Here is a 24,549-nt window from a genome sequence, read left to right as displayed (position 1 = left end):
GACCCTGCGCATCTGACCTGTGTCTCCTGGCACGGTGCTCGCCGGGCCCTGGCAGCTGCCCTGCCTCTGACTGTAGGGTCTCTTGTTAGAAAACCCAGAAGGAGGTTGTTACAGAGAGATGGCGTGTGGTAGTTTGCGCGACTCCCTGGTGTAGACTGAACTGTGTCTGAAAGTAGGAAAAGGTCCAAGATGGGCAGAGAAACCCAAAATCCGCCCCCACTCACCCCCCCCCCCCCCGCTGTATCCCGCCCCCCAACTCAGGTCGTGCTGGGCATTGGAGTTGGGATCAAAATGGGAACAGCCTGCCTGGCTCTCACCGTCCTACTCCCAGTGTGGTAGCTAGAGGGACCGACCACCTAGAGGTCACCTGGTCAGCTCGCCCTGGATTTACAGGTGGGCAGGAGGCTGGGATGGGGAGTGGCCGAGGCCCGGGCTCTTCTCCATGCCCTTCACCTGGAGGACACGTGGACTCCATCCCCGTCATGCTCCTCCCTCTGTCACAAGCCACCGTCTCCCACCTCCCTCCCTGCCTGACAGGGATGGACGGCAGGACCCACCTGGACCCCAGTTATGGATCCCTGCCCAGCCCAGCAGGACTCAGTCCTCTCACTGAGGGAGACAGGGCACCGCACCTGACCATGGAACCACCGAGTCCCCGAGCTGACCATGGGCCAGGGTCTCCAGAGAGGAAGAGTGGGATCCGGGCTATGAACCCGTCCCCCACGTGCCAGAGCCCCCACGGTGCGGTCGGGCCTCGGCACTGACCCGCAAAGAGCTTGATCATCATGCGGCTGGGCTTGAGGTGGGAGCGCAGCACACGCACCAACGGTCTGAGCTCAGACTCGCAGCCTGCGTGGACTGACCAACGGGAGCACAGCGGGGACACAGGGCCCACGAGACACCACACTGTTGACCCGCCGGTCACCCCGTCGTGCGCGCACCCCAGGTCCCTTCCTCTGTCCCCCGAGGGGACCCCATAGTGTCACTTCCAAGTTGGTTTGTCTTGTGTCTGACCCTCAAGAAATGGAATCAGAGTGTCTCTGTCACGTCCGGCTTCTCTCATTCTGCTTCTGGGACTCATTCCTAGTCTCAGGGGGGCTCTGGTGGTTTGTATTCCCCTATAGATTCCCCTATAAGACGTGTCACTCCCTCTATCCCCCACGCCGCTGCTGAGACACTCCCGGGTGGTGGCCCTGTGCTGACAGGAGAGGAACGCTGCTCTGAGCCCTGTCTGCACACCGGGGCACCTCTGAGTTGGGGGGCGGGGGCGCGAGAGGAATGGGAGGGTCCCGGAGTAAGTGTGTGGCACTCTTGGGAGTTTGGACCCCAGAGATTTCCAGGTCTACCCTCATAGCCAGTGTGAGAGCCCCAGTGCACCCTATCCTCACCCACACGGGGCGGCTCAGGTGTGTGTGTCCCCAGTGCGGCCCACGTGTGGAGGTGTCTCACTGTGGAATCCACCTGCACCTGCCTGAGGAGGAGTGAGGCGGACACCTTTCTGTGCACTTGTTCCCATTTGGTTATCTTTCCTGGGAAACGCCTCTCAGATTATGCCCGTGTGTTCTGGTGGATTGTCTGTTTCGATGAATGTATGGTAGGTACGAATCCTAGATACCAGTCCTCTGCCCAAGAAGTAGATGACACATATTTTTTTCTTTTTTTTTTTTCTCGTTAAACTTTTGTTTTAATGAGTCTCAAAAGTCTGTGACAGATTTTTGGTCAAGTTATTTCCATTAAAAAGTACTGGTTTTATGCACTGTTGGGGATTTACCCCAAAGATACAGATGCAATGAAACGCCGGGACACCTGCACCCCGATGTTTATAGCAGCAATGGCCACGATAGCCAAACTGTGGAAGGAGCCTCGGTGTCCAACGAAAGATGAATGGATAAAGAAGATGTGGTTTATGTATACAATGGAATATTACTCAGCTATTAGAAATGACAAATACCCACCATTTGCTTCAACGTGGATGGAACTGGAGGGTATTATGCTGAGTGAAGTAAGTCAGTCGGAGAAGGACAAACATTATATGTTCTCATTCATTTGGGGAATATAAATAATAGTGAAAGGGAAAATAAGGGAAGGGGGAAGAAATGTGTGGGAAATATCAGAAAGGGAGACAGAACGTAAAGACTGCTAACTCTGGGAAACGAACTAGGGGTGGTAGAAGGGGAGGAGGGCGGGGGGTGGGAGTGAATGGGTGACGGGCACTGGGTGTTATTCTGTATGTTAGTAAATTGAACACCAATAAAAAATAAATTTAAAAAAAAGTACTGGTTTTAAAAACTAATAACTTAAAATGCCACACACGCACAAAAAAACACAAATGGGCCACAAAACATTCTCCTTTCCTTCTGAAGGTTTTATGAGGCGTTGTTATCATTAACCAGTCTTTTACTATTAAACTTAAATGGCCAATTGACACAAACTGTCTGAGACCGTTCTTCTGCCACTGATTTAGACTGGGGTGGCAGGTATTGGGGATAATATTCATTTAGCCTTCTGAGCTTTCTGGGCAGACTTGGTGACTTTGCCAGCTCCACTTGCCTTCTTGTCCACTGCTTTGATGATACCCACAGCAACCTTCTGTCTCATGTCATGAACAGCAAAACAGCCCAGAGGAAGGTAGTCAGAGAAGCTCTCAACACACATAGATTTGCCAGGAACCATATCAACAATGGCAGCATCCCCAGATTTCAAGAACTTGGGGCCATCTTCCAGCTTTTTTCCAGAACAACGTTCAATCTTCTCTTTCAGCTCAGCAAACTTGGAAGCAATGAGCTGTGTGACAATCCAGCAAGGTGCATATCCAGCACTGATTTGGCCTGGATGGTTCAGGCTAATCGCTTGAGCCGTGAAGCCAGCTGCTTCCATTGGTGGGTCATTTTTGCTGTCACCAGGCACATTGCCACGACGAACATCTTTGACAGATACGTTCTTGACATTGAAGCCCACATTATATCCAGGAAGAGCCTCACTCAAAGCTTCATGGTGCATTTCAACAGACTTTATTTCAGTTGTAACATTGACTGGAGCAAAGGTGACCACCATGCCAGGCTTAAGAACACCAGTCTCCACTTGACCCCCTGGGACAGTACCAATACCACCAATTTTGTAGACGTCCTGGAGATGCAGATGCAAGGGCTTGTCAGTTGGACGAGGCAGTGGCAGACTGCAATCCAGAGCTCCAAGCAGTGTGTTCCACTGGCATTCCCATCTTTACGGGTGACTTTCCATCCCTCGAACCAAGGCATGTTAGCACTTGGCTCCAGCATGTTGTCACCATTCCAACCAGAAATTGGCACAAATGCTGCTGTGTCAGGGTTGTAGCCAATTTTCTTAACATAGGTGGTGACATCCTAATGATTTCCTCTTATCTCTTCTGGCTGTAGGGTGGTTCAGTGGAATCCATTTTGTTAACACCAACAATTAGTTGTTTTACACCCAGTGTGAAAGCCAGAGGGGCATGCTCATTTTTCAGTTTATCCAATACCCAGGCATACTTGAAGGAGCCTCTTCCCATCTCAGCAGCCTCCTCAAATTTTTCGATAGTTCTTTTGTCGATTCCACCACATTCGTAGATCAGATGGCCAGTAGTGGTAGCCTTGCCCGAATCTACGTGTCCAGTGATGATGATGTTGATGGGAGTCTTTTCCTTTCCCATTTTGGTTTAGGTTTAGCGGTGGTTTTCATGACACCTGTGTTCTGGTGGCAAACCCGTTGCGAAAAAGTTAGATGAGTTGTTCATTTTTATAGCTTCTCCTGCTCCTCCAACCCCTCCCCCTGCCTCTTCCTCCTCCTTCACTATTTTTGTGTTTTCTCTAGAGTTCTTAACTTTTTGTTTATTTAATTTTTTAAAGAAGTCTTTGGATATTGCGGGTACAATGGTCTTTTTTGAAACACAAAAGTTTTTAATTTTGATGAAGTCCCATTTGTCTTATTTTAAATGGATCATGCTTTTGGTGTATATGTAAGAAATCTGGCCCACCCAAGGTCATGGGGATTTTCTCTGTGTTATTTTTTTCTTTGAGTTTTATAACTTTCTCTCTTATTTATGCTTTCTTGAGTTGCTCTTCATATGCTGTGAGGTCAAGCCTGAAGTAATCTTTTTGCAAGTGGTTACACAATTATCCCAGAAGAATTAGTAGGAATTTTTCTTTTTCTCTATTGAATTGCTCTGGCACCATGTCAAAATCAATGAGCCATAAGTATTTGGGCTTCTTACTGGATCTCCAACATCGTTCTTTCTGAAGATTTTTTGGCGATTTGGGTCCCTTGCAATCCCATATAAATTTCAAAGTCAGTTTGTATATTTCTAAAACAAAACAAAACAAGAATCAACCCAAAATCCCCCTTGGATTTTGTCAGCAGTTGAATTGAATCTACATATTGATTTGGGGAGATTTATCATCCTGACAACACTGAGTCACCTGATCCACGTGCATGGGATATCTCATCTCCTTGTAACATCGGAGCCCTCGGCAATGTTTTATGGGTCAGCACCCAGGTCTTGCCCATCTTTTATTAAAGTTATTTCTAAGAACATTATTCTTTGGGAGCATATTGCAACTGGAATTGTCTTCTTGCTTTCATTTACAGATTGTTCATTGTTAGTATATAGAAATACAGTGGAAACATGCATGTTGATCTTGTGTCCTGAGACTGTGCAAAGTCATTTATTGGTTTTTATGGTTTCTGTCAATTCCCTGGGATCTTCTGCACAGAATCACGCTGTATGTGAAGAGAGGCCACTTCAGTTCTTCCTTTCCAACTGGGAGCTTTGATCTGTTTCTCATTTTTGGTTTTGACTTTGCTCCCTAGTTTCTGCCTCTCTCTCTCTTTCTATCTTTTTGGTCATAGTGTACAGGAGAGAACCTTCATGAATTTGGAAGACTCTGTGTTGAATGCATAGACATTTATATATTTTATCTTCCCGATGAATCCAGGTTTCATTGGTTATGGATTATCTTTCTTTGCCTCTTTTAATATTTCTGTTGCCTTAAAGCCTATTTTTCTGATTTTAATATGACTTCTCCAGCTCTCACAGTTGCTGTTCACATGGCGTCTCTTCTTCCATTATGTTATTTTAGTATACTTGTATCTTGAATTTGAAGCATTTCTCTTGTAGACCATGGAGCTGGATGGTGTTTTCTGTCCAATCTGACAGTATATTCCTTTTGATTGAAGAGTTTAATCCATTCACATTTAATGGAATTATTTTTTTTGCTGTTATATTAGCTGATAATTTTATTTTAGTCTATTGAAATTCAATGAATTAATTTAATTTATTTATTTTTAGTTTCAGAGGTAGAGGTCAGTGATTCATCAGTTTCATGTAACACCCAATGGTGGGATTTGTCTGCCCTCTCACTATCTGTTTTCTATATGTCTCATGTCATTGTGTTCCCTTGTTTCTCCTTTATCGCCTTCAAGGAGGACTTCAGGGATAGGGTGTCCTTTGGGGCCTGAGATATTCTGCAGTAAAGTCCTGTGATGTGACGGCACAGCTGCAGGAACACACTTCATGCTCATAATTTGTTCAATTGAAAAGAAGTCAATTTATTTAAAAGAAATAGTATATGCCATACAGAATGTGTAAAGATACAAACACAGTGAATAGATACTAGAAAGAATATAAGGTGAGGGGATGACACATGCGGGTGGGAGATTGGGGTCAGGTGATGGAATGAAGGGTAATTGTACAAGCAATTATCTTCAAAGAGCTATGGGCTCCTGGGAGCCCTCTGGGAGCTGAGCAGGAGGAGGGGCAGGGGCAGGGGCAGGGGCAGGAGCAGTGGCAGAGGTGGGGAAGGAGAAGGGTCAGCGTAAGGGGCGGGGGCAGTAGCAGGGTCAGGGTCAGTGTCATAAACAGGAGCATGGTCAGGGTCAGAGTCGGGAGCAGGGGAAGGGGCAGGATCAGGAGCAAGGGAAGGGATAAGGACAGAAGCAGGAGCAGGGTCAGGAGCAGGGTCAGGGGCAGAAGCAAAGCCAGGGTCCAGATCAGAAGGAGGGATAGGGTCAGGAGCAGAGTCCTGGTCACTTTCAGGATCAGGGTCAGGAGCAGGTTCATGGTCAGGCTCAGGGTCAGGAGCTGGTGCAGGGTCAGGGTCAAGAGCAGGAACGAGTAGAGGGACAGCATCAGTGGCAGGAGCTGTTGCAGGGGCAACAGCAGGGTCAGGAGAGGGGTCAAGGCAAAGGTCTCCATCAGAATATGGGTCAGTCTCTCGGTCAGGAGCACTGGCATCAACTGTAACAGGGACAGGTTCTGGATCTGGAACAGAGTCAGGATCAGAGTCAAGAGCTGGAGCAGGGCCTGGGGCAGGGGCAGGGTGAGGGGCTGGAGCAGGGGCAGGGGCAGGGTCAGGAGCTAGAGCAGGGCCTGAGGCAGGAACAGAGGCCAACCCTCCTGCTTGGGATCCAGCTCCTTTTCCTCGAGTAGCAGCTCTCCAAGCACCCCTGTCAGGTCATCTGCTGGCTGTGGGGCCCCTGCAGGAGTCTCTACAGACACCCCTTCTCACCCTAGACCTGCTGATGCAGGAGCAGCCTCTGAAGGGGGCCCTCCAGATGCAGGATGCAGGGGAACCTTACTCGGGCTCTGGAGGGGCCAGGACTCCCACCCCTGCACCTGGCTGCTCCACCTCTGTGAGAGGGGCCGTGGGAGAGGGCTCTGAGGGGTCAGATGGAGTCCCCATGAGAGGAGAGAGAGCCCCCCCCCCCCCGCGCCACCACATGCCTAGCTCTCTGTGAACCCTGCAGGGACAGAGCCACCCAGGGCATCCTAGAGTGGCCACAGCCAGGAAGGAACACCACCCCCCCCGGGACGTCTTCCCAATGGCCATCCCCCAGCTAGGTGCTCTGAGCCCAGTCTTGGCTCCTGGGCCCACCTGTGAAATGTAGGAGGTACAGGAACTGTGGCCTGGGCGAGGTCAGGGGCCTTTCCAGGCAGTCCTGGGTACCTGCCCCTGGAGATGGTTCTGTTGATACTTTGTCCCTGCGTCCATGCTGGCTCTGCTGGGCGGCGGGGCACAACTGTACCACTGGAGGGAGGTGGGACCTGGTGTCCGCGAGCCTCCTTCCAACATCTTCTGCGGTGCTCTGCAAAGAGGGGGACGGGCAGCCGCCCAGAGACCTCATGGCCCCGCCCGGCCCTCCTCCCTGTGCTCCTGCCCACTCCCCCTGCTGCTCCCAGATCACACACAGACCTGTGTGTGTATAGCCCTGCACCCAGGACGCAGTGACCCATTCCTGCAGGGCCCAAGGTCAGCCCTGGGCAGAAGGGTACCATCCCTACACCCCATCCCACCAGCCAGACTGGACCTGGGGAGTGACCACCACTGCCTACCAGGTTCTGACCCCTCATCAGCCTGCACCTGTTCAGGGTGGGCCCACCCTAAATGTCTCCTTTCTCTCCCTCATGCATGTTCAGGGGAACTGAGGCTGCACAGGTCAGCAGAGTAGTGTGGGGCTGGGTGGGACAGCCCTGGGGTGTTACCTTTCGACCCCTTCTGCCAAATGGCCAGAGGCGCCGGAGAGCCCTGACAGGACACCCCCCACGAGGGGCACTGCTAGTAGGGCGCGCTGTCCTCAGCCTGGGGCCCCCAGAGGTTCGAAAACAGCACGAGAACATCCTGCTCCTCACAGGATCTCCTAGCGAATGAGCGAGTAAGGAGGCTGTGTATGGAAATGCAGTTGCCTGGTGTCCTGGGTTCCAAATTCCGGGCAACTGTGTCATCAGGGAAGTGAGGTCACCACAGCCTGGGGTCCCATCACCAGACTTCCTCCTCACACAGGAGGCCCCTGAGGGCTCCTCCGAGGAGCTCTGTACTCACCGTCTACCCTAAATCCCGTCCATACAGATACACTAACACAGCCCACCCACTCCCCATGGGGAGGCCTGGGTGCAGCCTGAGTCGCGTGGAGGACACAGCTGGTTTCAGACCTGCCTTCTCCTGCCCAGGGCTGTGACCCAGACAGACCCTGTGCCTCTCAGGGCCCCTCAGGCCCCATTTGCACAATGGGGTTCAGGCTTCTCCTTCTAGGGATGCCGTCAGGGGTAGGACCTATGGCTCTGCCCTGTCCCTGATGTCACAGAGCCTCTGGGACCCCATTGACCCCCACCTAGGCAGCCCAATTACTTGGGCTTCAGCTGAGGTCTCCTGGGCAGTAGCCCCCACCCCACTAGGGGGGTGTCTCTTCCTATTTCCAGGTGCCCAGGGTGGTGGTGGACAGCGGACCCCAGACCCTGTCCCCTCCCAGTGCCCTGGCAATGCCCCTGGGCACCTTGGGGCCCCTGGACACTCACCTGGAAGATACCCCTCCTCCCTTGCTGTGGATCTGAGTTATTGTCAGGAGTCCCTATGCCCCTGCCCCTCCTCTTCCTTCTCCCCCTTATCATTCTCCCCTCTCAGGACATGCACCCCTCCTGACCCCTCAGCTGGGCACCCAAAGTGGTGTGTGTGTGTGTGTGTGTGTGTGTGTGCGCGCGCGTGCACACGCAGGTGTGCTTCTCTGCCTGCCTGGGGAGCCCGGGGTCATGTCCTCACATGGGATGCGGTGGGAGGCTGTCCCTGAGGACCTGGGGGCTCTCCTCCCCAGGTGAACCTCATGGGGTGTGAGGCTAGAAAGGACTGGAGAACAGCCCTGCTCCGGGGACCCTGCATGCCTCATTGGCCTGGACCAGCCCTCCCCACCCCGACCTTGTCTGCAGCCAGGCCTCCCTCCAGCCCAGCCAATCCAGGTGCTCCAGGGGATGCACAAGCATCACAAGCTGGAGACCTGCAGCCCTGTGGGGCCAGGTTCCGATTCTGGGGTCCTGGGGTAAGGAGAGGTGAGGCCAGGCAGGTGTGGGGAGAGGGCAGCCTGGACTCTCCTGGGGTCATGGCTCCCTGGTCAGCACAGACCCTGCTGCCAGCTGAGCCCATGGGCGCCCCAACTCCAGGTCTTGGGTGGGCTCTGAGAAGGAGACCAGATGTGGGTCCTGCTCACTCACAGGGGTCACGCTCTCCTGTTGCTCCAAGACAATCCTGCCGCCGGACTTCCCCTCCTCGTTGGCCAGCCACGCCCTCAGCCCAGGAGCACAGGCCATCCTCCAGCTCAGGGCCAGTGGGTGCTGGGCAGGCAGGGAAGGCTCACTCGACCTGGTCCTGCCCCAGGACGGTGGCTCCTTCCACAGCTCCTGAGGAAGAGGGTCATCCTCTGCTCTCTGGGCCACTGGCATGTGACCCCCTATCAGGCACTGGAAGGACTCCAGTCCAGACCTGGAAGTGCCCCAGCGGGGAGTGGACCACTCACTGTACACACACGATCGTGGAAGGTGGGCAAAGGAAGAGCCGGAGGTGACGCTGTGCCATGGCCTGGAGCCCAGGGGGCTGGCTGCTTCAGTGCCCTCCAGGGGTCAGCGGCCTCCCCTTTCCCTGGATGGGAATCCTCCTGGAGCCTCGTCTCGCCCCTCAGAGCTCCTCATCTGTGGCTTTCAGGACCAAGGGAGAGACTGTGGTGAGGCCCTGAAGGCTCCACTCGCCTCCTTCCTCCACACACATCACTGCTCCCCAAGAAGCAGGAGCTGTGCTCTCTCACCACCCGGAGCAGCCTGGTTAAGGCACATGTTCTCTCCAAGGCCCAGCCCCTCTGGTTCTGTCACCTGCTTGGTGGCCCCGGCCGCCTGGCTGGGTGAGGAGTCCCAGGAGAGCTCTCCTGGCTGGGTCAGGGTTCATATTCTTGGGCACAGAAATGCCCCATCTGTCCTCTCCTGCAGAAGGTGAATGCCTGGGGATCCCTGGGTGGCTCAGAGCCTGCCTTTGGCCCAGGGCACGATCCTGGAGTCCCGGGATCGAGTCCCTCATCGGGCTCCCGGCATGGAACCCGCTTCTCCCTCTGCCTGTGTCTCTGCACACCCCCCCACCATGAATAAGTAAGCAAAATCTTAAAAAAAAAAAAAAAAAGGTGAATGCCTGGCCCGGGTGGCCCTCAGGGGCCTGAGGAAGGGGAGACCCCGCAGGTGTCCTGGAGACAAGGGTGACACACCCCTGTCTGCAAAACAAGGATCAGCACCCATCCCACTGGCATCAGGTAGCCATCCCTGTGCTGGGATCACCCCATAAACTCTGGCACTGTGTGTGCACCTGTTACTGTGCATTCATGGCACATGTCAGGTGTGTGATCTTCCCGAACTTGCTTTCTTGAAGGAAGGACACCAGCCCCTCCATCCTCTCCCTCCTCCCATTGTCTCTCTCTCCACATCAGGATTTCCAAGGAGCCCCGGCTCTGGAACATGGACTGTGCCCCAGGTCTCACTTCCATCTTACTGAGGGGAACACCCCTGTCCATAAACCTCTCTTTATTTGCAACAGATTCCAGAAAGTGGAGTTTCTTGGTCAATATAATCAGCTGAAGATGGCATTAAACCGCTGAGCCACCTGGGTTGTCCAACCAAACACTTTTAGAAGCAGCAGAGGACTTCAGCAGTGGTGCGGGCTATAAATTCAACTAAGAAAAAAATCATTTGAGTCAATTTACATGAAGAATCAAAAAAAAAAAAAGAAAATTAGGAAAACTCAACTTACAATAGTATAATAAAATACTTAGGAATAAACCTAACCAAGGAGGTGAAAGGCTTACACATAGAGAATTATAAAACCCTGCAGACAGAAGTGAAAGAAGATGCAAATAAAGGCTTCTTGGGCTCTCAGACTTAAAGACTTCTATTGTCAAAGTTCCATACTACCTGCAGCAATCTCCAGATTCAATCTCTGTCAGCCTCAATGCCATTTATTGCAGAAATAGAATAATTCATCCTAAATGTGTACGGAATCTAGAAGGACCTCAAATAACCAAAACAATTTGGAAGAAAGGTGGTATGGGTCCAAGATGGTGGAGCAATAGGAAACCTGAGTCACCTTGGTCCCAGGAATTCAGCTTGATAGCTGTCAAATCATTCTGAACAGGTGATCTCCGGCGAATTCTACCGGAGATCTAAGAAAAGCATAGCTGCAACTTGCAAATAGAAAAGCAACCACTTTCTGATTATATATGACAAGATGGAAACACTCATCTCAAAAAAGAGAAGAGGCAGTCCTGACTGCCAGGGGCCTAATCAGTATGGACATAAGACGGCAGAACTAGAGTTCAGAAGAATAATTATAAAGATACTAGCTAGGCTTGAAGAGAATACAGAAGACACTAGAGAACCCATTTCCGTACAAAGGAAAGAACTAAAATCTAATCAGGTCGAGGGACACCTGATGTGTTGAGCATCCTCCTTTGGCTCGGTGCGTGATCCTGGAGTTCCGGGATCGGGTGCCACATTGGGCTCCCTGCATGGAGCTGGCTTCTCCCTCTGCCTCTGTCTCTGCCCTTCTGCTCTGTGCCTTTCATGAATAAATAAATAAAATAAAAAAAAATCTACTCAGGGAATCCCTGGGTGGCGCAGCGGTTAAGCGCCTGCCTTTGGCCCAGGGCGCGATCCTGGAGACCCGGGATCGAATTCCACATCGGGCTCCCGGTGCATGGAGCCTGCTTCTCCCTCTGCCTATGTCTCTGCCTCTCTTTCTCTCTCTCTGTGACTATCATAAATAAATAAAAATTAAAAAAATCTACTCAGGTTGAAATCACAAACACTACTAATGAGATTCAATAAAAAATGGAGGCTCTAACTGCTAGGATCCATGAGGCAGAAGAGAGAATCAGTGATCTATAATACAAAATGATGGAGAATAGAGGAATTGAGAAAAGGAGAAATAAACAACTACTGGATCACGATGGGGAGAATTCAAGAGATAAGTGATAACAAAATGTAAAACAATATTAGAATAATTGGGATCCCAGAAGAGGAGGAAAGATTGGTGGGGGGTGGGGTGTCAGAAAGTATATTGGAGCAAATTAGTGTTGAAAACTTCCCTAATCTGGGGAAGGAAACAGGTATTCAAGACAGGAGGCAAAAAGAACCTCCCTCAAATTAAGTAAAAATAGGTTAATACCATGAAATATAATAGTGCAACTTGCAAATCTCAGAGACAAAGAAACAGTCTTCAAAGCACCTCAGAACAAGAGGTCTGTAACCTACAAGGGTAGCAGCCTTAGACTGGCAGCAGACCTATCCATGGAGACCTGGCAGGCCAGAAAACACTGGCATCATACATTTAGGGTGCTAAATGAGAAAAAGTGCTTTATCTAGCTAGGACATCATTCAGAATAGGAGAGAGAAAATGCTTCCAGGACAAACAAAAACTATAAGGATTTGTGATGACTAAACCAGCCCTGCAAGAACTATTAAGAGGGTTCCTTTAAGTGAACAGAGGAACAGAGTTCCCAAAAGTAACATAGACCAGAAAGGAACACAGACAATATACAGAAACAGTGACTTTAAGTGACACTAAGTTCATATCTTTCAATAATTGCTCTGAATAAACGTGGGCTCAATGTCCCAATCAAAAGACACAGGCATCAGATTGGAGGAAAAAGAAGACCCTGGGTACCTCTGGGGCTCAGTTGTTTGGGCGTCTGTCTTCGGCTCAGGTCATGATCCCCATGTCTTGGGATCAAGCCCCATGTTGGGCTCCCTGCTCCATGGGGAGTCTGCTTCTACCTTTCACTCTCTGTCTGTGCCCTCCCTCCCTCTCTCTCTCTCAAATAAATATGTAAAATATTTTTTAAAAAAGCAAGGCACAACAATATGCTGTTTATAAAATACTCATCTTAGACACAAATACCCCTCCAGATTGAAAGTGAGGGGGAGGAGAACCATTTGTCATACTAATAAAAATCAGAAGGAAGCTGGGGTAGCAATCCTTATATCAGAGAAATTAGATTTTAAACTAAAGACTGAAATAAAAGATGGGAAATGATATTAGATTATAATTAAAGGCTTTATCCAACAAGAAGATCTAAAAATTATAAATATTTATGCCTCTAACATGGGAGCAGCCAATTATTAAATCAAATAATAAAAAAGAAACACATTGATAATAATACAGTAATAGTAGGGGATATTAACACCCCAGTCACTGCAATAAACAGATCTAAACAGAAGATGAATAGGGAAACAAGGCCTTTGAATGACACACTGGACCAGATAGACCTCACAGGTATATTCAGACATTCCACCCTAAAGACACAGAATACACATTCTTTTCAAGTGCACATGAACATTTGCCATCACATACTGCGTCACAAGCCAGGTCTCAACCAGTACTAAAGGATTGGGATCCTTCCCTGCATAATATCAGATGATAATGCTTTGAAACTGGACTCAATCAAAGGAAATTTCAAAAGACCTAATATACATGGAGACTAAAGAGCATCCTTGGGTCAACCAGGAACTTAAAGAATTTTAAAAATTCATGGAAACAAATGAAAATGAAAAAAAAAAAAAACTGCTCAAAACCGTTGGGATGCAGCAAAGATGGTCCTAGATGGAAATACATAACAATACAAGCCTTTCTCAAGTTACAAGAAAGATCTCAAATACACAATCTAACCTTACACCTAAAGAGGCTGGAGGAAGAAGAACAAATAAAGCCTAAACCCCGCAGGAGAAGAGAATGAATAAAGATTAGATCAGAAGTCAATGAATTAGAAACCAATAAAACAGAACACATCAAAGATTTTAGGATCTGGTACTTTGGAATAATTAGTAAGATTGATAAACTGTTAGCCACACTTATGAAAAAGAAAAGAGAAAGGACCCAAATAAACAAAATTATGAATGAAAGAGAAGAGGTCACAACCAACACCAAAGATATACAAGCAATTATAAGAATCAATATATTGTGAGCAAACATACGCCAACAAATTAGGTGATCTGGAAGAAATAGATGCATTCCTAGAAACATAGAAACTACCAAAACTGAAAGAGGAGGACATAGAAAACCTGAACAGACCTATAACCAGGAAGGAAATTGAACAAGTAATAAAAAATCTCCCAGCAAACAAGAGTCCAGGGCCAGATGGCTTCCCAGGGGAATTGCACCAAATAGTTACAGAAGAATTAATACTTATTAACTGAATCTGTTAAAAAAAAAAAATAGATGGCAGCCCGGGTGGCTCAGTGGTTTAGCGCTGCCTTTGGCCCAGGATGTGATCCTGGAGACCTGGGATTGAGTCCTGCATCGGGCTCCCTGCATGGAGCCTGCTTCTCCCTCTGCCTGTGTCTCTGCCTCTCTCTCTGTGTGTGTCTCTCATGAATAAATGGATAAAATCTTAAAAAAAATAAAAAAGTAAAAAATTTAAAAAATAGAAATGGAAGGAAAACTTCCAAACTCTTTCTAAGAGCCAAGCATTACCCTGATCCCAAAATCAGACAAATGTCCCACCAAAAAGGAGAATTACAGAAAATATCTCTGTTGAATATGAATGAAAAAACTTTCACCAAGATACTAGCCAATAGGATCCACAGTGCAGTATTCACCACGAATAAATGGGATTTATTCCTGGGCTGCAAGGATTGTTCAATATCCACAAATCAATCAGTGTTATATATCACATGAATAAAGAAAGGGCAAGAACCATATGATCCTCTCAATTGATGCAGGAAAACCATTTGGCAAACTACAGCACCCGTTTTTTTTTTTTTTAAGATTTTATATATTTATTCATGAAACACACACACACACACAGAGGCAGAGACACAGGCAGAGGGAGAAGCAGGCTCCACACAGGAAGCCACTCCAGGATAAAGCCCTGGACCGAAGGCAGGCACTAAACCACTGAGCCGCCCAGGGATCCCCTACAGCACCCTTTCCTGATTAAAACTCTCCACAGCATAGGGATAGAGGGAACATACCTCAATATCATAAAAGCCATACACAAAAAGCCTACAGCGAATCTCATTCTCAATGGGGACAAACTGAGAGCTTTTCGACCGAGGTCAGGAACATGACAGGGATGCCTACTAACAACACTGCTGTTTAACATAGTACTAGAAGTCCTGGCCTTAGCTATCAGACAACAAAAGAAATAAAAGTCATCTGAATCGGCAAAGAAGAAGTCAATTTTCACTCTTCACAGATGACTTGATACTCTGTGTGGAAAACCCAAAGGATTCCACCCCAAAACTGCTAGAACTCATACACGAATTCAGCAAAGTGGCAGGATCCAAAATCAATGAGCAGAAACCAGTTGCACATCTCTACACTAAGAATGAGACAGAAGAAAAACAAATTAAGAAGTCAATCCCATTTATTGCACCAAAAACAACAAGATATCTATGGATAAACCTAATCAGAGAGGCAAAGGGTCTGTACTCTGAAAACAATAGAACACTCATGAAAGAAATGAGGAACACAATGAATGGAAAAATATTCCATGCTCATGAATTGGAAGAAAAAATATTGTGAAGATGTCTGTGCTCCCTAGAGCAATCTATACATTCAATGCAATCTCTATCAAAATACCAACTTGGGATGCTTGGGTGGCTCAGCGGTCGAGCATCTGCCTTTGGTTCAGGGTGCGATCCCGTGGTCCCAGAATTGAGTCCTACATCGGACTCCCACAGGGAGCCTGCTTCTGCCTCTGCCTGTGTCTCTGCCTCTCTGTCTTTGTCTCTCTCTCTCTCTTCCTCTGTGCCTCTCATGAATAAATAAATAAAATCTTACAAAAATACCATCAACTTATTTCACAGAGATGTAACAAAGACTCCTAAAATTTGTATGGAACCAGAAAAGACCCGGAATAGCCACAGGAATGTCAAAAATGGAAACCAAAATGGCTTTCAACACAATCCTGGACCTCAAGTTCTGTTACAAAGCTGAGTATCAAGACAGTATGGTCCTGGCACAAAAACAGACACATAGATCGATGGACCAGAAGAGAAACCCAGAAATGGACCCTCAACTCTATGGTCAACTCATCTTCAACAAAGCAGGCAAGACTATCCAATGGAAAATTGTCAGTCTTTTCAATAAATGGTGTTGTGAAAATTGGACAGCCACGTGCAGAAGAATGATACAGGACCATTTTCTTACACCATATGCAAAAGTAGACTCAAAATGGAAGAAAAGACCTAAATGTAAATAGGAATGCATCAAAATCATGGAGGAGAACACAAGTAGCAACTTCTTGCTAAACACATCTCCAAAGGCAAAAATGAATTATTGGGACTTCATAAAATAAAAAGCTTTTGCACAGCAAAGGAAACAGTCGACCAAACCAAAAGACAACTGACAGAATGGGAGAAGATACTTGTAAATGTCTTATCAGAAAAAGGGCTAGTGTCCAAAATCTGTAAGGAAGTTATCAAACTCAACACCCAAAGAACAGATCATCCAATGGTCAGAAGGTACGAATAGATATTTTAGCAAAGAAGACATACAGATGGCCAACAGACACCTGGAAAAATGCTCAACATGGCTCAGCATCAGGGAAATATGAATCAAAGTCACAAAGAGATACCAATTCACATCTCGCAGAATGGCTAAAATGAATAAGCCAGGAAATGACAGATGTTGGTGAGGATGTGGAGAAAGGAGAACCCTCCTTTGGAGGGTTGATGGAAATACAAGCTGCTGCATGCACTCTGGAAAGCAGTGTGGAGTTTTCCTCAAGAAGTTAAAAATAGGGGCAGTCCGGGTGGCTCAGCAGTTTAGCACCACATTCAATCCAGGGGGTCATCCTGGAGACCTGGGATCAAATCCCGCATCAGGCTCCCTGTATGGAGCCTGCTTCTCCCTCTGCCTGTGTCTCTGCCTCTCTCTGTGTGTCTCTCATGAATAAATAAATAAAATCTAAAAAAAAAAAAAAAAAAAAAAGAAGTTAAAAATAGAGCTACCCTATGGCCTCGCAATTGTACTACTAGGGATTTACTCTAAGTGATCCAAGTGATGTAGTGATCCCAAAGGGTGCCTGCACCACAATGTTTATACCAGCAATGTTCACAGTAGCCAAACTATGGAAAGAGCCCAGATGCCCACCAACAAATGAATGAACAAAGAAGTGGAACATATATATATATATATACACAGTGGAATACAACTAAGCCGTCAAAAAGAATGAAATCTTACCTTTGGCAAGGACATGAATGCAACTAGAGGGTTTTATGCTAAGCAAAATAAGCAACTAGAGAAAGACAATTATCATATGATTTCTCTCATGTGTAATTTAAGAAACAAAACAGAGGATCATACGGGGAGAGAAGGAAAAAACAAAACATTTTTTTTTCTGACGAAATCATTAAGGAGGGCACATGATGTAATGAGCACTGGATGTTATACAAGACTGAGGAATCACTGAACTCTACCTCTGAAACTAATAACACATGGTATATAATTTCTTTAATTTCAAAGAAAAAAAAACAACAGTGGATGACTCACACTTCATAGTTTCAAAACATATTACACAGCAACGTTCATCAGAACAGTGTGGTGCTGGCTTAAAGACACATCTATAGTGTGGAAGTACAACAGAGAGATGGGATGATGGCTTGTATCCATGGCTAAATCATCTTAGGCAACATTGCCAAGACCACACAACAGGGAAAGGACCGTCTCTTCAACAAATGGTGTCGGGAAACTAGATATACCCATGCAAATATACAAAGACAGAACCTTCCATTTCAACATTTACAGAAATGAGTCAGCCATGGATCAAAGACCTCATTGAAAGTCCTAAAATGGTCAATCTCCCATAAGAAAACATAGAGGAAAAGCTCCATGACACAGGATATGACAATGATGTTTTTTAGATAGGACACCAAAAACACAACAATAATAATATGGCCAAATAGGACTACATCCAAGTTAAAAACTGTTGTGAAACACAGGACACAAGAGGTGAAAGGCATCCTACAGAAGAGGAGAAAATATTTGCAGATCATGGATCTGATAATGACTTCTTATCCAGTTTAAATACAGTACTCCTACAACACAATAACCAAACAATCAAATGACCTGATTTAACAATGGCCAAAGGACTGGAATTGACATTTCTCCAAAGATGAATGAATGGCCATCAAGCGTATGAAAATATGCTCAATATGACTAAAAATCAGAGATTAAATGAAAATCACAGACATAAAATCTCGTACTCAATGTGATGACTACTTGGGAAAAAAAGACAACCAGAAACAGAAAACACCAAACGCTGGCAAAGTTTCAGAGAAAGTAGAAGCCCTGTGACCCTCTGGTTGATTGCGAATTGGTGAACCACTATGGAAAACAGGATTGAAGAATCTCAGAAAATTACAAATGCAACTAAAGTATGATCCAGCAACCCCTCCTCTGGGTATATGTTCAAAAGAATTGAAAGCAGGGTCTGGAAGAGATAGTTGCACACCCACGTGCACAGCAGCACTCTTCACAGTAGCCGAAGGGTAGAAGTAACTCAGATGTCCACCAATGGATGAAGGGAGAAACCAAATGTGGTCTCTCCACCAATGAAATCAGCTTTAAAAAGGAAGGAAACCCTGACACCTGCTCCAGCATGCATGAGTCCTGAGGACACGAGGCTCAGTGAATGAAGCCGTCACAGAAAGACAAGTACTGCATGAATCCACAGTGTGGGGCCCCTGGTGGCTCAGTCAGTGAAGTGTCTGCCTTCGGCTCAGGTCATGATCCCGGGGTTCCAGGATGGAGTCCCGCATGGGGCTCCCTGCTCAGTAGGGAGTCTGCTTGTCTCTCCCCCTCCCACCCTCTTTCTCAGCCACCACCCTCTTTCTCAAATGAATAAATAAAATCTTTAAAAAAATGAATCAACACCTGGGCATTCTCCAAAGTAGCCATATTCAAGGAAGTAGACACTGGAATGGTTGTAACCAGGAGATTCAAGGGAGGGGAAAAGCCGAAGCTGTGGGCTAATGAGCATAGAAATCATGGGTCAGTGAGAGAAAGATAAATACATGGTCTCACTCATATGTGGAAGTTAAGAAAGAGAAAGAAGACAAGAAACAAAGCGTAAGAGACTCTAATGATAGGGAACAAACTGAGAGTCCCTGGAGGGAGGTGGGGGAAGGGGTGGGAGGTGATGAGCGCTCTGGAGGGGACTTGTTGGGATGGACTCTGGGTCTTGTATGGAAGTGATCAATCAGTGAACTCTAATCCAGAATCCAATATCGCACTGTATGCTAACTAAAATTTAAATTAAAAAGTAAATAAAGCAGTTTTTTATATTAAAAAAATTACAATCCTGTGTATAAAATTTCATATTTGCAAGATGGAACTTTCTGGAGGTTGGTTTCACAGCAGTGTCAATATACTCAACACTACTGAACTTAACTCTTAAAATGTTTAAAAAGGGAAGCTCAATGTTATGATTTTTTTACAATTAAGGAAAGAGTACAACCTGTAAGATTCCAATATTTATAACAATATCCTTTATTTATTGGTGAGAGAGAAAAAGAGAGAGCACATGGCACAAGAGAAAAGAGGGCCAGGAAAGGGAAGGGAATCTTGATCAGCTCTGCACTGAACAGGGTACCTAACGGAGCTTACTCTACCCTCATACCATAAACAAATCAATACTAGGCAGATATTAAATATCAATGTGGAATTTTTGGACAACAGTCTTCGTAAAAGACACCATAAGAGATAATTGCAAGATCTTGGGGGCAGCAAAGATGTATTACAATGTGCAGATTACTAACCATTACGAAATAATGGGTTCATTGGGAATTACTGAAATGAATGACTATTTTCAAAAAAGACACCTTTCAGAGAGGAAGGAAGGCAGGTACAGAGAGGGAATAAACATGTGTCATCTACTTCTTGGGCAGAGGACTGGTATCTAGGATTCGTACCTACCATACATTCATCGAAACAGACAATCCACCAGAACACACGGGCATAATCTGAGAGGCGTTTCCCAGGAAAGATAACCAAATGGGAACAAGTGCACGGAAAGGTGTCCGCCTCACTCCTCCTCAGGCAGGTGCAGGTGGACTCCACAGTGAGACACCTCCACACGTGGGCCGCACTGGGGACACACACACCTGAGCCGCCCCGTGTGGGTGAGGATAGGGTGCACTGGGGCTCTCACACTGGCTATGAGGGTAGACCTGGAAATCTCTGAGGTCCAATCTCCCAAGAGTGCCACACACTTACTCCAGGAACCTCCCATTCTTCTCGCCCCCCCCCACCCCAACTCAGAGGTGCCCCGGTGTGCAGACAGGGCTCAGAGCAGTGTTCCTCTCCTGTCAGCACAGGGCCACCACCCGGGAGTGTCTCAGCAGCGGCGTGGGCGATAGAGGGAGTGACACGTCTTATAGGGGAATCTATAGGGGAATACAAACCACCAGAGCCCCCCTGAGACTAGGAATGAGTCCCAGAAGCAGAATGAGAGAAGCCGGACGTGACAGAGACACTCTGATTCCATTTCTTGAGGGTCAGACACAAGACAAACCAACTTGGAAGTGACACTATGAGGTCCCCTCGGGGGACAGAGGAAGGGACCTGGGGTGCGCGCATGACGGGGTGACCGGCGGGTCAACAGTGTGGTGTCTCGTGGGGCCTGTGTCCCCGCTGTGCTCCCGTTGGTCAGTCCACGCAGGCTGCGAGTCTGAGCTCAGACCGTTGGTGCGTGTGCTGCGCTCCCACCTCAAGCCCAGTCGCATGATGATCAAGCTCTTTGCGGGTCAGTGCCGAGGCCCGACCGCACCGTGGGGGCTCTGACTGGCACGTGGGGGACGGGTTCATAGCCCGGATCCCACTCTTCCTCTCTGGAGACCCTGGCCCATGGTCAGCTCGGGGACTCGGTGGTTCCATGGTCAGGTGCGGTGCCCTGTCTCCCTCAGTGAGAGGACTGAGTCCTGCTGGGCTGGGCAGGGATCCATAACTGGGGTCCAGGTGGGTCCTGCCATCCATCCCTGTCAGGCAGGGAGGGAGGTGGGAGACGGTGGCTTGTGACAGAGGGGGAGCATGACGGGGATGGAGTCCACGTGTCCTCCAGGTGAAGGGCATGGAGAAGAGCCCGGGCCTCGGCCACTCCCCATCCCAGCCTCCTGCCCACCTGTAAATCCAGGGCGAGCTGACCAGGTGACCTCTAGGTGGTCGGTCCCTCTAGCTACCACACTGGGAGTAGGACGGTGAGAGCCAGGCAGGCTGTTCCCATTTTGATCCCAACTCCAATGCCCAGCACGACCTGAGTTGGGGGGCGGGATACAGCAGGGGGGGGTGAGTGGGGGCGGATTTTGGGTTTCTCTGCCCATCTTGGACCTTTTCCTACTTTCAGACACAGTTCAGTCTACACCAGGGAGTCGCGCAAACTACCACACGCCATCTCTCTGTAACAACCTCCTTCTGGGTTTTCTAACAAGAGACCCTACAGTCAGAGGCAGGGCAGCTGCCAGGGCCCGGCGAGCACCGTGCCAGGAGACACAGGTCAGATGCGCAGGGTCGAGGGGCTGCGGGCAGGTGCAGGGTTGTGGGGACGCTTGACTCTCCTGGAGCCTCGTGCTTAGCATGTCTCACCCCTCCCTGCAACGTGTCCATATTAATTATTCCGCGGGAAACTGGCCCCATCCTTTACACAATATTTCCCATCGCTGTAACAGCGGGGACACAGGAGTGCGCAGCCAGGTTTTCCTATAAGCCGGGCCTGGGGGTCCTGCGTCCTCTGGTCTCTTTCCCAACTGTCCCTGAGGCCTGGATCGAACCTCATCCCTCACACAGCATTGCCATGAACCCGCTCTCCGCATGGTGGGGGGTTAGCCTGAGGTGGGTGGAGGGGGGCGCTGGCCATGACCCGGGAGGTGAGGGTGGCGGGGGTGTGTGCTTGGCAGGGGCATGCTGGGGCGGTGGGCGTGCTGGGGGCGCAGCCTCTGTCCACAGCCGCTGAAGCCCGGGACCTGCCTGAGCACGCGCTTCCCCAATCCTGGTGCTGGGAGGTCCCTGTCCCTTGGGACGTCGGACAGTTTCCTCCAGCCCCTATGGGGTGTCGTCCTGCGCGCTGTGTGTGGGTCAGAGGCGGGGTGCAGGGTGGCCCTTGCCTGCCAGGGGCATGCACAGTCCCTGGTCCGGGTCACCCAGTGCCCAGAGCCCCTGAGGAGTTTCTCATGCTGGGGCAAGGATGGGTGCCATTTGCTAGCCGTGCCGCACTGGGGAGCCTCGATCCTCTGTCTGGGACTGACTGCCCTCATTCGGGTGAGGAGGGACGAGCTGGAGATCTCCATCCCTCTGTGACCGCCGGGGGACCCCGACTCCAGTCAGCCTGCAGGTGAGAAGACTGATCTATGTCACCAAAGAGAGTCCCCTCTTCCAGCACTGCCCTCCCCCACCACCTGGGCGCCTGTAGGGAGAGAGGTGGGCCTGTGGGCAGGGGCACACCTGGGGTCACTTCCCTATGGTGGCCTGGTAGCAGGTGCATAGCTGTAGCTAGGCTGTGTATTTCGGACCTTTTGTATATACAGAATATACAAGACCTGCTGTTCTGTGAAGGTTCCTGTAACATAGCCTGATGGTTTCAAAGTCCACCCATGTTTGGAGCAGTATCAATAATTTGGTCAGCCTTATGCCAAGTAAGTTTTATTGGATAGATACACCACATTTTGGTTATGCATTCATCAGCTGGTGGACATTTGGCTTGTTTCTACCTTTGGGCAAGTGTGACTAACCATGCAAGGAATATTCTTGGTCAGGATTTTCATATGTGTTCGTTTCTCTTGGGTATACCCCTAGGTGTGGAATATTGGGTATATATACCTAGGTGTGGGTTATACCTAGGTGTGGAACCTGTGTTTACATGTTGAAAAATTGCCAGACTGTTTCCCAAAGGGCCACACACGTTATTCTACATTTCTACCAGCAGAGTAGGAGGATGCCAGTTTCTCCGTATCTTTGACAACACCTCTTAATAGCTATCTTTTCAATTACAACTATCCTAGTGGATGTGAGATCATATCTCATTAGTTAATTGTGGCTTTGACTTGCATTTGCATCCCAAAGAGTGATGTTGGGCATTTCTCATGGGCTTGCTGGCCACTTGTATGTCTTCTTTGGAGAAAAAAATCTATTCAGCCGTATTAATCCACTTTAATTTTTAAAGTTTGTAAAAAGATTTTATTTATTTGAGAGAGAGCTCGAGAGCGTGCGCAAGAGTGAGCATAAGTGGGGGGAGAGGCAGAGGGAGAAGGAGAAGCAGGCTCCCCGCGAAGCAGGGCTCCATCACAGGACCCCAGAATCATGGCCTGAGCCGAATGCTTAACTGATGAGCCAGCCACTCAGGTGCCCCCGCATTGCCCATTTTTAAATTGGTTTATTAGTTTCCTATTATTGAGTTGTAAGATTCCATCTATTTTCTACACATGAGTCTCTCATGTTATGTGTAATGGGCTGATAGGTTGTCCTGTTTAGTAGGGTGTCTTCTTACCTTTTTGATACTGTCTTTCAATCGAGCTATTTTTAACCATAATGAAGTCCCATGTCTGTATGTAGTTATTTTTAAAATTTAGTTTTTAGATCTGTGGTTTTGATGTCATATCAGAAGAGCCACTGCCTAATTCATGGTCTAAAACTTTTTTATTTCCTTATATTTTCTTCTAAGAGTCTTCTCTTATGATTAGCTGTCATCTGTTTTGTTTGTCGGGCTGTAAGGAAGGGATCCGACTTCCTTCTTTGCCTGTGGATATTCGGTTTTCCGCGTGCCATTTGTGGAAAAATTTCCTTCTCCCTTGGTCTCATCATTCACCAAAAATCAGGTGACTGTAAATGCGAAAGTTTATTTCTGCACTCTTAATTCCATTCCACCAATCTGTAGGTCTATGTTTATGCAACTACCACAGGGTCTTCCTTGCTGTGGTTTTGTAATGAGTTTTGAAATCAGGAAGTGTGAGTCTTCCCTCTTTGTTCTTTTTCGATATTGTTTTGGCTGTTCTGGCTCCCTGGAATTTCCATATGCATTTTATCATTGGCTTGTCAATTTATGCAAAAAAGGAAAAAGAAAAGAAAGGCACCTGATATTTGCTGGGGATTGCACTGAAGCTGCAGTTCTGTTTGTGGAGCATTGCCATCTTAATACTATAAGGTCTTCTGGTCCGTGAATGATCGTGTGGGCTGACAAGTCCAAACTGTATAGGTTTGCAGACTTGAAAGTCCGGCGGGTTTCCAGTTGTTGCAAGTCCCAAGGCAGATTTCCTTCTTGGGGAAACATCTGGTGTTGCTCATAAGGCCCTCACTTGATGAGGTTCAGCCATACTGGTGACGGCACTCCCCTTAAAGTCAACTAACTGTGCACGCTATCTGTGTTTACAAAACACTTTTCCCGGCAAGGAGATTAAACATCCAATAACATTGGGTCACTTCACGCCACGGCCTGGTCAGGTTGACATGGAAGACTGAGGGTCACAGCCCACCCAGCCTTAACTTGGCACCCACACATCCCCTTTAGCCATATGTAATCTCCAAATGAAGAGAATACCTAAGTCATTTTCCTCCTAGCATGGCACATCTCTCCAGTGTACAATTCAAACCACACAAAAACTCTCCCAACGAGGATTCAAGGTTCCTGGGTGAAGTGCACTCTTTTCTTTGATATCCTGTAACTTGCATACTATGATGTGAAGTTAACTATTCTCAATGCATCTATATTTTGCCACGTGACGAAATGAGATTAGATGAGATGAGAAGA

General features: G+C 48.0%; 1 long non-coding RNA gene across 1 annotated transcript; it reads right to left on the bottom strand.

Annotated features, from left to right (window-relative positions):
• Positions 1-5,547: 5,547 nt before the first annotated feature.
• On the bottom strand, positions 5,548-7,687 carry LOC140607420 (uncharacterized). Its single transcript, XR_012009451.1, has 3 exons — positions 7,496-7,687; positions 6,888-7,098; positions 5,548-6,274 (listed from the first exon to the last, which is right to left on the bottom strand). It is a non-coding gene; the product is annotated as an uncharacterized lncRNA (long non-coding RNA).
• Positions 7,688-24,549: the final 16,862 nt, after the last annotated feature.

This window comes from Canis lupus, chromosome 16 (assembly GCF_048164855.1).
Source record: "Canis lupus baileyi chromosome 16, mCanLup2.hap1, whole genome shotgun sequence".
Lineage (NCBI taxonomy): Eukaryota > Metazoa > Chordata > Mammalia > Carnivora > Canidae > Canis > Canis lupus.
This window is presented reverse-complemented; position numbering and strand designations above follow the sequence as displayed.